Source organism: Vespula vulgaris, chromosome 19, assembly GCF_905475345.1.
Source record: "Vespula vulgaris chromosome 19, iyVesVulg1.1, whole genome shotgun sequence".
Lineage (NCBI taxonomy): Eukaryota > Metazoa > Arthropoda > Insecta > Hymenoptera > Vespidae > Vespula > Vespula vulgaris.
In genome coordinates, this window is record NC_066604.1 from 14,731 (window position 1) to 28,675 (window position 13,945).

The following is a 13,945-nucleotide window of genomic DNA, read 5'->3' on the forward strand; positions in this document are numbered from 1 at the left end:
GTGACGTCACAGATCTATTAGAGACGTTACGGCGTTGTTTTTCTATCATCTGTGACGTCACGGACCTGTGACAGAAATTACGGCGTTGTTTCTATCATCTGTGACGTCACCGATCTATTAGAGACGTTACGGCGTTGTTTTTCTGTCATCTGTGATGTCACGGACCTGTGACAGAAATTACGGCGTTGTTTCTATCATCTGTGACGTCACGGACCTGTGACAGAAATTACAGCGTTGTTTCTATCATCTGTGACGTCACGGACCTGTGACAGAAATTACGGCGTTGTTTCTATCATCTGTGACGTCACAGATCTATTAGAGACGTTACGGCGTTGTTTTTCTATCATCTGTGTCGTCACGGACCTGTGACAGAAATTACGGCGTTGTTTCTATCATCTGTGACGTCACCGATCTATTAGAGACGTTACGGCGTTGTTTTTCTATCATCTGTGACGTCACGGACCTGTGACAGAAGTTACGGCGTTGTTTCTATCATCTGTGACGTCACGGACCTGTGACAGAAGTTACGGCGTTGTTTCTATCATCTCTGACGTCACCGATCTATTAGAGACGTTACGGCGTTGTTTCTATCATCTGTGACGTCACAGATCTATTAGAGACGTTACGGCGTTGTTTTTCTATCATCTGTGACGTCACGGACCTGTGACAGAAATTACGGCGTTGTTTCTATCATCTGTGACGTCACCGATCTATTAGAGACGTTACGGCGTTGTTTTTCTATCATCTGTGACGTCACGGACCTGTGACAGAAGTTACGGCGTTGTTTCTATCATCTGTGACGTCACGGACCTGTGACAGAAGTTACGGCGTTGTTTCTATCATCTGTGACGTCACGGACCTGTGACAGAAATTACGGCGTTGTTTTGACCATCTGTGACGTCACGGACCTGTGACAGAAATTACGGCGTTGTTTATATCATCTGTGACGTCACAGATCTATTAGAGTCGTTACGGCGTTGTTTTTCTATCATCTGTGACGTCACGGACCTGTTACAGAAGTTACGGCCTTGTTTCGATCATCTGTGACGTCACGGACCTGTGACAGGAGTTACGGCGTTGTTTTTCTATCATCTGTGACGTCACAGATCTCTGAGAAACGTTACAGCGTTGTTTCGATCATCTATGACGTCACGGACCTGTGACAGACGTTACGGCGTTGTTACGGACGTTACGGCGTTGTTTCCATCATCTGTGACGTCACGGACCTGTGACAGACGTTACGGTGTTCTTATGGACGTCAGGGACTTCAGACGGACATTACGGCGTTGTTATGGTCGTCACGGACGTGTGACAGACGTTACGGCGTTATTTCGATCATCTGTGATGTCACGGAGCTGTGACAGACGTTACGGCGATGTTACGGACGTTACGGATGTTCGACAGACGTTTCGGATGTTCGAGTGAGGTTACGGCACTCTTACGGACGTAAGACAGACGTTATGGATGTTCGAGTGATGTTACGGCACTTTTACGGACGTTATGTAGTTACGGCGATATTACGGACGTTATGGAAGTTCGAGTGAGGTTAGAGCACTCTTACGGACGTTACAGCGGTTTACTGAAACTATAGCACCTAGAAGAACGGGACCGGACTCATGGATGAGCTCTCGTTGCGCCCTCTAGGCGGATCTTTTTTTTGTCCAGATCGGGCCAATCATGTACGAGTGAAGTCTACAAACGATCTATATATAGTTTGGAAATTCTTCAGTCAACGCCATCTATGAGTCAATGGAAAATCTTTCCAATCAACTACTTGTACGCTAATGGCGTAATGTATAATTGGAATTGAATTATTTCTGGATTTACAAAGAAAAACAGCAAGACTTGCCGCAGCCAAAAGTATATCAACCGCTTTTATAGCTTCGCAAAAGAAAGAATCATCATCCTGGACAATCAAGAACCAATGGATCAGATTTTCTTTCACCAAAACATTTTTGTATGCATTGAAAAAGGTCAGTTTTTATTTCACGTTGCATGACACACATAGCTATAACATTTATTAATTTCTTTTTATTGTAGAAGTAAAAGTTACTTCTATGAAAGAATTACGAAACTTTTTAATTTCTGTTATCGTATTTTGTTGGAGATAGTTCTTGATCGATAAAAAAAGAGGCTATACGCGAAGCGTGTGACGTACAGTATGAAGAAAAGAATTGTGAAGCTGTGACAGATGAATGTCCAAAAAATAATCTTTTATAGGACCAAATCTTTCTGTAATAATTGGAGCATTTAAACCCGCAAAAATTGTCAGTATGTTTCCATCGTATATATTTCCATTTTAAACTATGCATTAACTTTCAAAAACCAGAAATAGCTACGTTACTTATTAGGTATTCCCAGAGGTTTGAAAAAACTTGTTTCCTCAAAAATGAAGAGTCTACGGTACACAGAACTTATATATTATATTATATAGAAATCCTTGGAATGCGCCACTTCTTAGTCTATTAAAAGTCTTTACAATCAATTACTTACCATACATGGCAGTAGTGTAATATAAATTTGAATGGAATTATTTCAGGACTTAGAAAGGTATCATAATCGGATATATGTGTAATCGTCTTTAATATGAATGGGTTTTTGACATAATTGTACTTTGGACGGCTCATGCTTCCTTATCGAGTGCCTCTTTGTCAAGAGCTAACAAAGTTTCATTTCAATTTAATCTCGATATCGTTCTTTGTTTTATTTCAATAATCGATTCGTTTACCCTTTCTCTTTCTCTCTTTCTCTCTCTATATATATATAGTATATAATACATAACAGAAATGAGTAACTAAGGGTTTACAAAAAAAGATTATCATATACGTATTCATATATGCCTCAATGCAATTACGACTTACATCTTGCATCGAAAAATGACAATAGTCGACTATAATTAGTGAATTTCTTAATCAGTGGTATTACATCTTACGTTGATACATATGTGAAGAGTTTTGTTATGTACGGCCAGTTGAAAGGCATTTTAACTATTAACCGAAGTATTGAAATCTTTTATCAAAAGTCTTAACGTTAACGACAAACGAATAAAAGATTGTATTAGAGTTTAATTGGATATCTTCCATTGTATCTTCCAATATAATAATGTAAAGTTTATTAACGAGAAGTAGAATCATATATCTAATTAAAAATAAACAACTAATAGATTTCGTTCCATTACACAAATGTATATACATACATTTATGCGTACACATTAAAAGTATTGCTAATACAAAATCAATGGAATTATAGAAAACATTTCATTGTAAATTGATGCCGACAATAACAAATACCCTTCAATAATGTGTAATTTTTTCTTTTTCTATCAAGTATTAATTTCTTTGTTAATCAATTTAAACATTTTTAGTTCATAATGAATTCTATCAATAACAATATCAGATATTTAAGTTTGGCTCATTGCAGAAGAAAGGTTGCTCGTTACTGTCCATACAATATAAGAAAATCTCAAGCAATACCCAAGAGAAAGACTACTGTATACTTTGTGTATGGTTGCGTGGGTGTGTATATTATGTATCTAGTTATGAACATATGTATCTATTTACAAACGTATGTTTATATGGGATCTTCCAACATTCCACCTTGGTGGTTGCCGAAAGACTGATCTCATACGATATTCGACAGAAAGTAAATAACATAAGGTGGATTTAGATATTTCAGCTTATAGAGAAACATATAAACATTGTAATAAGATTTGCTTTGTATACGTCAGCTAGTAAATGGTATAAACATTCTCTTTTTCTTTCAGTGTAATAATATTATATATATATATATATATGTATATATATATATATTAAAATTTTTATAATTTAATTAGTTAATTAATCAAAATCAAAAAATAAAAGAAAGCAACAGGAATACAAAAATACGAGACCTCATCGAAAACTCCGTTTGTTAGGACAGACGTCCTTCCTCGTAAACAATGAACTTTCATCTCTCTCTCTCTCTCTCTCTTCCTCGCTCTATTTTGCTATTTTTTTCTTAATTTTTCTGTATGCACGTGTACGCGTATGTACGTAATACGTATATGCCTTTCAACAAATGTAATATCGTTTGGTATCGATATATTTTATATATAGAAAGATCGTCGACGATCGAACGTGATGCGTGTACCTGATCGTGACACCCTTATTTCAATATTGTAAATTTAATTTGTCAACGACGTATAAATTCTATATTCATTTAAATACACATACCTTGATATGTGTATGAATAATGCATATTAATCATAATACGCATTAAATGACACGTTTAAATGAAATCCCACATTAAAATTTACATTGTACTAGATACATATACTACATAAGAACAAGAAAGCAAAATTGAATATACCAAGATACTTTATTCTTCTTCTTCTTCTTCTTCTGCATATTATTGTTGTTGTTATTATTGTTATTATTATCCTTATTGTATTTAGAAATCTATCATAATTGAAGATATTGGGAAATAAAGATGAGATTTCTTTCTTATTCTTCTTAACTGTTTTTGTTTTCTTTTTCTTTTCTTTTATATGAATAATAAGAAATATAAGGTATCATAATCAGATACATATGTAATCTTCTTTAATTTGAATGGGTTTTTGATATAATTGTACTTTGGACGCCTAATGCTTCCTTATCGAATGCCTTTTTGTCAAGAGCTAACAAAGTTTCTTTTCAATTTAATCTCGATATCGTTCTTTGTTTTATTCAAATTCTCGATTCGTTTACCCTTTCTTTCTCTCTCTCTCTCTCTCTCTTTCTCTCTCTGTATATATATATACATATTATATATAATATATATATATATATATATATATATATATATATATATATATATATATATCTGTATATATCTCAATCTGTATCAGAAATAAACTCAGGGTTTATAAAAAAACATTATCATATACGTATTCATCTGCGTATCAATGCAAATACGACTTACATCTTGCATCGAAAAATGACAATAGTCGACTATAATTAGTGAATTTCTTAATCAGTGGTATTACATCTTACGTTGATACATTTGTGAAGAGCTTTGTTATCTACGGCCAGTTGAAAGGCACTTTAACTATTAACCGAGGTATTGAAATCTTTTATCAAAAGTCTTAACGTTAACGACAAACGAATAAAAGATTGTATTAGAGTTTAATTCGATATCTTCCATTGTATCTTCCAATATAATAATGTAAAGTTTATTAACGAGAAGTAGAATCATATATCTAATTAAAAATAAACAACTAATAGATTTCGTTCCATTACAAAGATATATATACATACATTTATGCGTACACATTAAAAGTATTGCTAATAAAAAATCAATAGGATTATAGAAAACATTTCATTGTAATTTGATGCCGAAAATAACAAATACCCTTCAATAATGTGTAATTTTTTCTTTTTCTATCAAGTATTAATATCTTTTTAATCAATTTAAACATTTTTAGTTCATAATGTATCAATAACAATATCAGATATTTAATTTTGGCTCATTGCAGAACAAAGGTTGCTCGTTACTGTCCATACAATATAAGAAAATCTCAAGCAATACCCAAGAGAAAGACTACTGTATACTTTGTGTATGTGTGCGTGGGTGTGTATATTATGTATCTAGTTATGTACATATGTATCTATTTACAAACGTATGTTTATATGGGATCTTCCAACATTCCACCTTGGTGGTTGCCGAAAGACTGATCTCATACGATATTCGACAGAAAGTAAATAACATAAGGTGGATTTAGATATTTCAGCTTATAGAGAAACATATAAACATTGTAATAAGATTTGCTTTGTATACGTCAGCTAGTAAATGGTATAAACATTCTCTTTTTCTTTCAGTGTAATAATATTATATATATATATATATATATATATATATATATATATATATATGTATATATATATATATTAAAATTTTTATAATTTAATTAGTTAATTAATCAAAATCAAAAAATAAAAGAAAGCAACAGGAATACAAAAATACGAGACCTCATCGAAAACTCCGTTTGTTAGGACAGACGTCCTTCCTCGTAAACAATGAACTTTCATCTCTCTCTCTCTCTCTCTCTTCCTCGCTCTATTTTGCTATTTTTTTCTTAATTTTTCTGTATGCACGTGTACGCGTATGTACGTAATACGTATATGCCTTTCAACAAATGTAATATCGTTTGGTATCGATATATTTTATATATAGAAAGATCGTCGACGATCGAACGTGATGCGTGTACCTGATCGTGACACCCTTATTTCAATATTGTAAATTTAATTTGTCAACGAGGTATAAATTCTATATTCATTTAAATACACATACCTTGATATGTGTATGAATAATGCATATTAATCATAATACGCATTAAATGACACGTTTAAATGAAATCCCACATTAAAATTTACATTGTACTAGATACATATACTACATAAGAACAAGAAAGCAAAATTGAATATACCAAGATACTTTATTCTTCTTCTTCTTCTTCTTCTGCATATTATTGTTGTTGTTATTATTGTTATTATTATCCTTATTGTATTTAGAAATCCATCATAATTGAAGATATTGGGAAATAAAGATGAGATTTCTTTCTTATTCTTCTTAACTGTTTTTTTTTTCTTTTTCTTTTCTTTTATATGAATAATAAGAAATATAAGGTATCATAATCAGATACATATGTAATCTTCTTTAATTTGAATGGGTTTTTGATATAATTGTACTTTGGACGCCTAATGCTTCCTTATCGAATGCCTTTTTGTCAAGAGCTAACAAAGTTTCTTTTCAATTTAATCTCGATATCGTTCTTTGTTTTATTCAAATTCTCGATTCGTTTACCCTTTCTTTCTCTCTCTCTCTCTCTCTCTCTCTCTCTCTCTGTATATATATATACATATTATATATAATATATAATATATATGTATATATATATACAGATATATACAGATATATACAGATATATATATATATATATATATATATATATATATATATATATATATCTGTATATATCTCAATCTGTATCAGAAATAAACTCAGGGTTTATAAAAAAACATTATCATATACGTATTCATCTGCGTATCAATGCAAATACGACTTACATCTTGCATCGAAAAATGACAATAGTCGACTATAATTAGTGAATTTCTTAATCAGTGGTATTACATCTTACGTTGATACATTTGTGAAGAGCTTTGTTATCTACGTCCAGTTGAAAGGCATTTTAACTATTAACCGAAGTATTGAAATCTTTTATCAAAAGTCTTAACGTTAACGACAAACGAATAAAAGATTGTATTAGAGTTTAATTCGATATCTTCCATTGTACCTTCCAATATAATAATGTAAAGTTTATTAACGAGAAGTAGAATCATATATCTAATTAAAAATAAACAACTAATAGATTTCGTTCCATTACAACGATATATATACATACATTTATGCGTACACATTAAAAGTATTGCTAATAAAAAATCAATAGGATTATAGAAAACATTTCATTGTAAATTGATGCCGAAAATAACAAATACCCTTCAATAATGTGTAATTTTTTCTTTTTCTATCAAGTATTAATTTCTTTTTAATCAATTTAAACATTTTTAGTTCATAATGTATCAATAACAATATCAGATATTTAATTTTGGCTCATTGCAGAACAAAGGTTGCTCGTTACTGTCCATACAATATAAGAAAATCTCAAGCAATACCCAAGAGAAAGACTACTGTATACTTTGTGTATGTGTGCGTGGGTGTGTATATTATGTATCTAGTTATGTACATATGTATCTATTTACAAACGTATGTTTATATGGGATCTTCCAACATTCCACCTTGGTGGTTGCCGAAAGACTGATCTCATACGATATTCGACAGAAAGTAAATAACATAAGGTGGATTTAGATATTTCAGCTTATAGAGAAACATATAAACATTGTAATAAGATTTGCTTTGTATACGTCAGCTAGTAAATGGTATAAACATTCTCTTTTTCTTTCAGTGTAATAATATTATATATATATATATTAAAATTTTTATAATTTAATTAGTTAATTAATCAAAATCAAAAAATAAAAGAAAGCAACAGGAATACAAAAATACGAGACCTCATCGAAAACTCCGTTTGTTAGGACAGACGTCCTTCCTCGTAAACAATGAACTTTCATCTCTCTCTCTCTCTCTCTCTTCCTCGCTCTATTTTGCTATTTTTTTCTTAATTTTTCTGTATGCACGTGTACGCGTATGTACGTAATACGTATATGCCTTTCAACAAATGTAATATCGTTTGGTATCGATATATTTTATATATAGAAAGATCGTCGACGATCGAACGTGATGCGTGTACCTGATCGTGACGCCCTTATTTCAATATTGTAAATTTAATTTGTCAACGAGGTATAAATTCTATATTCATTTAAATACACATACCTTGATATGTGTATGAATAATGCATATTAATCATAATACGCATTAAATGACACGTTTAAATGAAATCCCACATTAAAATTTACATTGTACTAGATACATATACTACATAAGAACAAGAAAGCAAAATTGAATATACCAAGATACTTTATTCTTCTTCTTCTTCTTCTTCTGCATATTATTGTTGTTGTTATTATTGTTATTATTATCCTTATTGTATTTAGAAATCTATCATAATTGAAGATATTGGGAAATAAAGATGAGATTTCTTTCTTATTCTTCTTAACTGTTTTTTTTTTTCTTTTTCTTTTCTTTTATATGAATAATAAGAAATATAAGGTATCATAATCAGATACATATGTAATCTTCTTTAATTTGAATGGGTTTTTGATATAATTGTACTTTGGACGCCTAATGCTTCCTTATCGAATGCCTTTTTGTCAAGAGCTAACAAAGTTTCTTTTCAATTTAATCTCGATATCGTTCTTTGTTTTATTCAAATTCTCGATTCGTTTACCCTTTCTTTCTCTCTCTCTCTCTCTCTCTCTCTCTCTCTCTCTCTCTCTCTCTGTATATATATATACATATTATATATAATATATAATATATATGTGTATATATATAAATATATATATATATATATATATATATATATCTCAATCTGTATCAGAAATAAACTCAGGGTTTATAAAAAAACATTATCATATACGTATTCATCTGCGTATCAATGCAAATACGACTTACATCTTGCATCGAAAAATGACAATAGTCGACTATAATTAGTGAATTTCTTAATCAGTGGTATTACATCTTACGTTGAAACATTTGTGAAGAGCTTTGTTATCTACGGCCAGTTGAAAGGCATTTTAACTATTAACCGAAGTATTGAAATCTTTTATCAAAAGTCTTAACGTTAACGACAAACGAATAAAAGATTGTATTAGAGTTTAATTCGATATCTTCCATTGTATCTTCCAATATAATAATGTAAAGTTTATTAACGAGAAGTAGAATCATATATCTAATTAAAAATAAACAACTAATAGATTTCGTTCCATTACAAAGATATATATACATACATTTATGCGTACACATTAAAAGTATTGCTAATAAAAAATCAATAGGATTATAGAAAACATTTCATTGTAAATTGATGCCGAAAATAACAAATACCCTTCAATAATGTGTAATTTTTTCTTTTTCTATCAAGTATTAATATCTTTTTAATCAATTTAAACATTTTTAGTTCATAATGTATCAATAACAATATCAGATATTTAATTTTGGCTCATTGCAGAACAAAGGTTGCTCGTTACTGTCCATACAATATAAGAAAATCTCAAGCAATACCCAAGAGAAAGACTACTGTATACTTTGTGTATGTGTGCGTGGGTGTGTATATTATGTATCTAGTTATGTACATATGTATCTATTTACAAACGTATGTTTATATGGTATCTTCCAACATTCCACCTTGGTGGTTGCCGAAAGACTGATCTCATACGATATTCGACAGAAAGTAAATAACATAAGGTGGATTTAGATATTTCAGCTTATAGAGAAACATATAAACATTGTAATAAGATTTGCTTTGTATACGTCAGCTAGTAAATGGTATAAACATTCTCTTTTTCTTTCAGTGTAATAATATTATATATATATATATATATGTATATATATATATTAAAATTTTTATAATTTAATTAGTTAATTAATCAAAATCAAAAAATAAAAGAAAGCAACAGGAATACAAAAATACGAGACCTCATCGAAAACTCCGTTTGTTAGGACAGACGTCCTTCCTCGTAAACAATGAACTTTCATCTCTCTCTCTCTCTCTCTCTTCCTCGCTCTATTTTGCTATTTTTTTCTTAATTTTTCTGTATGCACGTGTACGCGTATGTACGTAATACGTATATGCCTTTCAACAAATGTAATATCGTTTGGTATCGATATATTTTATATATAGAAAGATCGTCGACGATCGAACGTGATGCGTGTACCTGATCGTGACACCCTTATTTCAATATTGTAAATTTAATTTGTCAACGACGTATAAATTCTATATTCATTTAAATACACATACCTTGATATGTGTATGAATAATGCATATTAATCATAATACGCATTAAATGACACGTTTAAATGAAATCCCACATTAAAATTTACATTGTACTAGATACATATACTACATAAGAACAAGAAAGCAAAATTGAATATACCAAGATACTTTATTCTTCTTCTTCTTCTTCTTCTGCATATTATTGTTGTTGTTATTATTGTTATTATTATCCTTATTGTATTTAGAAATCTATCATAATTGAAGATATTGGGAAATAAAGATGAGATTTCTTTCTTATTCTTCTTAACTGTTTTTTTTTTCTTTTTCTTTTCTTTTATATGAATAATAAGAAATATAAGGTATCATAATCAGATACATATGTAATCTTCTTTAATTTGAATGGGTTTTTGATATAATTGTACTTTGGACGCCTAATGCTTCCTTATCGAATGCCTTTTTGTCAAGAGCTAACAAAGTTTCTTTTCAATTTAATCTCGATATCGTTCTTTGTTTTATTCAAATTCTCGATTCGTTTACCCTTTCTTTCTCTCTCTCTCTCTCTCTCTCTCTCTCTCTCTCTCTGTATATATATATACATATTATATATAATATATAATATATATGTATATATATATATATATATATATATATATATATATATATATATCTGTATATATCTCAATCTGTATCAGAAATAAACTCAGGATTTATAAAAAAACATTATCATATACGTATTCATCTGCGTATCAATGCAAATACGACTTACATCTTGCATCGAAAAATGACAATAGTCGACTATAATTAGTGAATTTCTTAATCAGTGGTATTACATCTTACGTTGATACATTTGTGAAGAGCTTTGTTATCTACGTCCAGTTGAAAGGCATTTTAACTATTAACCGAAGTATTGAAATCTTTTATCAAAAGTCTTAACGTTAACGACAAACGAATAAAAGATTGTATTAGAGTTTAATTCGATATCTTCCATTGTATCTTCCAATATAATAATGTAAAGTTTATTAACGAGAAGTAGAATCATATATCTAATTAAAAATAAACAACTAATAGATTTCGTTCCATTACAAAGATATATATACATACATTTATGCGTACACATTAAAAGTATTGCTAATAAAAAATCAATAGGATTATAGAAAACATTTCATTGTAAATTGATGCCGAAAATAACAAATACCCTTCAATAATGTGTAATTTTTTCTTTTTCTATCAAGTATTAATATCTTTTTAATCAATTTAAACATTTTTAGTTCATAATGTATCAATAACAATATCAGATATTTAATTTTGGCTCATTGCAGAACAAAGGTTGCTCGTTACTGTCCATACAATATAAGAAAATCTCAAGCAATACCCAAGAGAAAGACTACTGTATACTTTGTGTATGTGTGCGTGGGTGTGTATATTATGTATCTAGTTATGTACATATGTATCTATTTACAAACGTATGTTTATATGGGATCTTCCAACATTCCACCTTGGTGGTTGCCGAAAGACTGATCTCATACGATATTCGACAGAAAGTAAATAACATAAGGTGGATTTAGATATTTCAGCTTATAGAGAAACATATAAACATTGTAATAAGATTTGCTTTGTATACGTCAGCTAGTAAATGGTATAAACATTCTCTTTTTCTTTCAGTGTAATAATATTATATATATATATATATATATATATATATATATATATTAAAATTTTTATAATTTAATTAGTTAATTAATCAAAATCAAAAAATAAAAGAAAGCAACAGGAATACAAAAATACGAGACCTCATCGAAAACTCCGTTTGTTAGGACAGACGTCTTTCCTCGTAAACAATGAACTTTCATCTCTCTCTCTCTCTCTCTCTTCCTCGCTCTATTTTGCTATTTTTTTCTTAATTTTTCTGTATGCACGTGTACGCGTATGTACGTAATACGTATATGCCTTTCAACAAATGTAATATCGTTTGGTATCGATATATTTTATATATAGAAAGATCGTCGACGATCGAACGTGATGCGTGTACCTGATCGTGACACCCTTATTTCAATATTGTAAATTTAATTTGTCAACGACGTATAAATTCTATATTCATTTAAATACACATACCTTGATATGTGTATGAATAATGCATATTAATCATAATACGCATTAAATGACACGTTTAAATGAAATCCCACATTAAAATTTACATTGTACTAGATACATATACTACATAAGAACAAGAAAGCAAAATTGAATATACCAAGATACTTTATTCTTCTTCTTCTTCTTCTTCTGCATATTATTGTTGTTGTTATTATTGTTATTATTATCCTTATTGTATTTAGAAATCTATCATAATTGAAGATATTGGGAAATAAAGATGAGATTTCTTTCTTATTCTTCTTAACTGTTTTTTTTTTCTTTTTCTTTTCTTTTATATGAATAATAAGAAATATAAGGTATCATAATCAGATACATATGTAATCTTCTTTAATTTGAATGGGTTTTTGATATAATTGTACTTTGGACGCCTAATGCTTCCTTATCGAATGCCTTTTTGTCAAGTGCTAACAAAGTTTCTTTTCAATTTAATCTCGATATCGTTCTTTGTTTTATTCAAATTCTCGATTCGTTTACCCTTTCTTTCTCTCTCTCTCTCTCTCTCTCTCTCTCTCTCTCTGTATATATATATACATATTATATATAATATATAATATATATGTATATATATATATATATATATATATATATATATATATATATATATATATATCTGTATATATCTCAATCTGTATCAGAAATAAACTCAGGGTTTATAAAAAAACATTATCATATACGTATTCATCTGCGTATCAATGCAAATACGACTTACATCTTGCATCGAAAAATGACAATAGTCGACTATAATTAGTGAATTTCTTAATCAGTGGTATTACATCTTACGTTGATACATTTGTGAAGAGCTTTGTTATCTACGTCCAGTTGAAAGGCATTTTAACTATTAACCGAAGTATTGAAATCTTTTATCAAAAGTCTTAACGTTAACGACAAACGAATAAAAGATTGTATTAGAGTTTAATTCGATATCTTCCATTGTATCTTCCAATATAATAATGTAAAGTTTATTAACGAGAAGTAGAATCATATATCTAATTAAAAATAAACAACTAATAGATTTCGTTCCATTACAAAGATATATATACATACATTTATGCGTACACATTAAAAGTATTGCTAATAAAAAATCAATAGGATTATAGAAAACATTTCATTGTAAATTGATGCCGAAAATAACAAATACCCTTCAATAATGTGTAATTTTTTCTTTTTCTATCAAGTATTAATTTCTTTTTAATCAATTTAAACATTTTTAGTTCATAATGTATCAATAACAATATCAGATATTTAATTTTGGCTCATTGCAGAACAAAGGTTGCTCGTTACTGTCCATACAATATAAGAAAATCTCAAGCAATACCCAAGAGAAAGACT

General features: G+C 29.7%; 1 long non-coding RNA gene across 1 annotated transcript; it reads left to right on the forward strand.

The window, feature by feature from the left end:
• Positions 1 to 1,733: 1,733 nt before the first annotated feature.
• Positions 1,734 to 2,807, forward strand: LOC127070933 (uncharacterized). The gene is made up of 3 exons (XR_007784747.1): positions 1,734 to 1,973; positions 2,112 to 2,271; positions 2,352 to 2,807. It is a non-coding gene; the product is annotated as an uncharacterized LOC127070933 (long non-coding RNA).
• Positions 2,808 to 13,945: the final 11,138 nt, after the last annotated feature.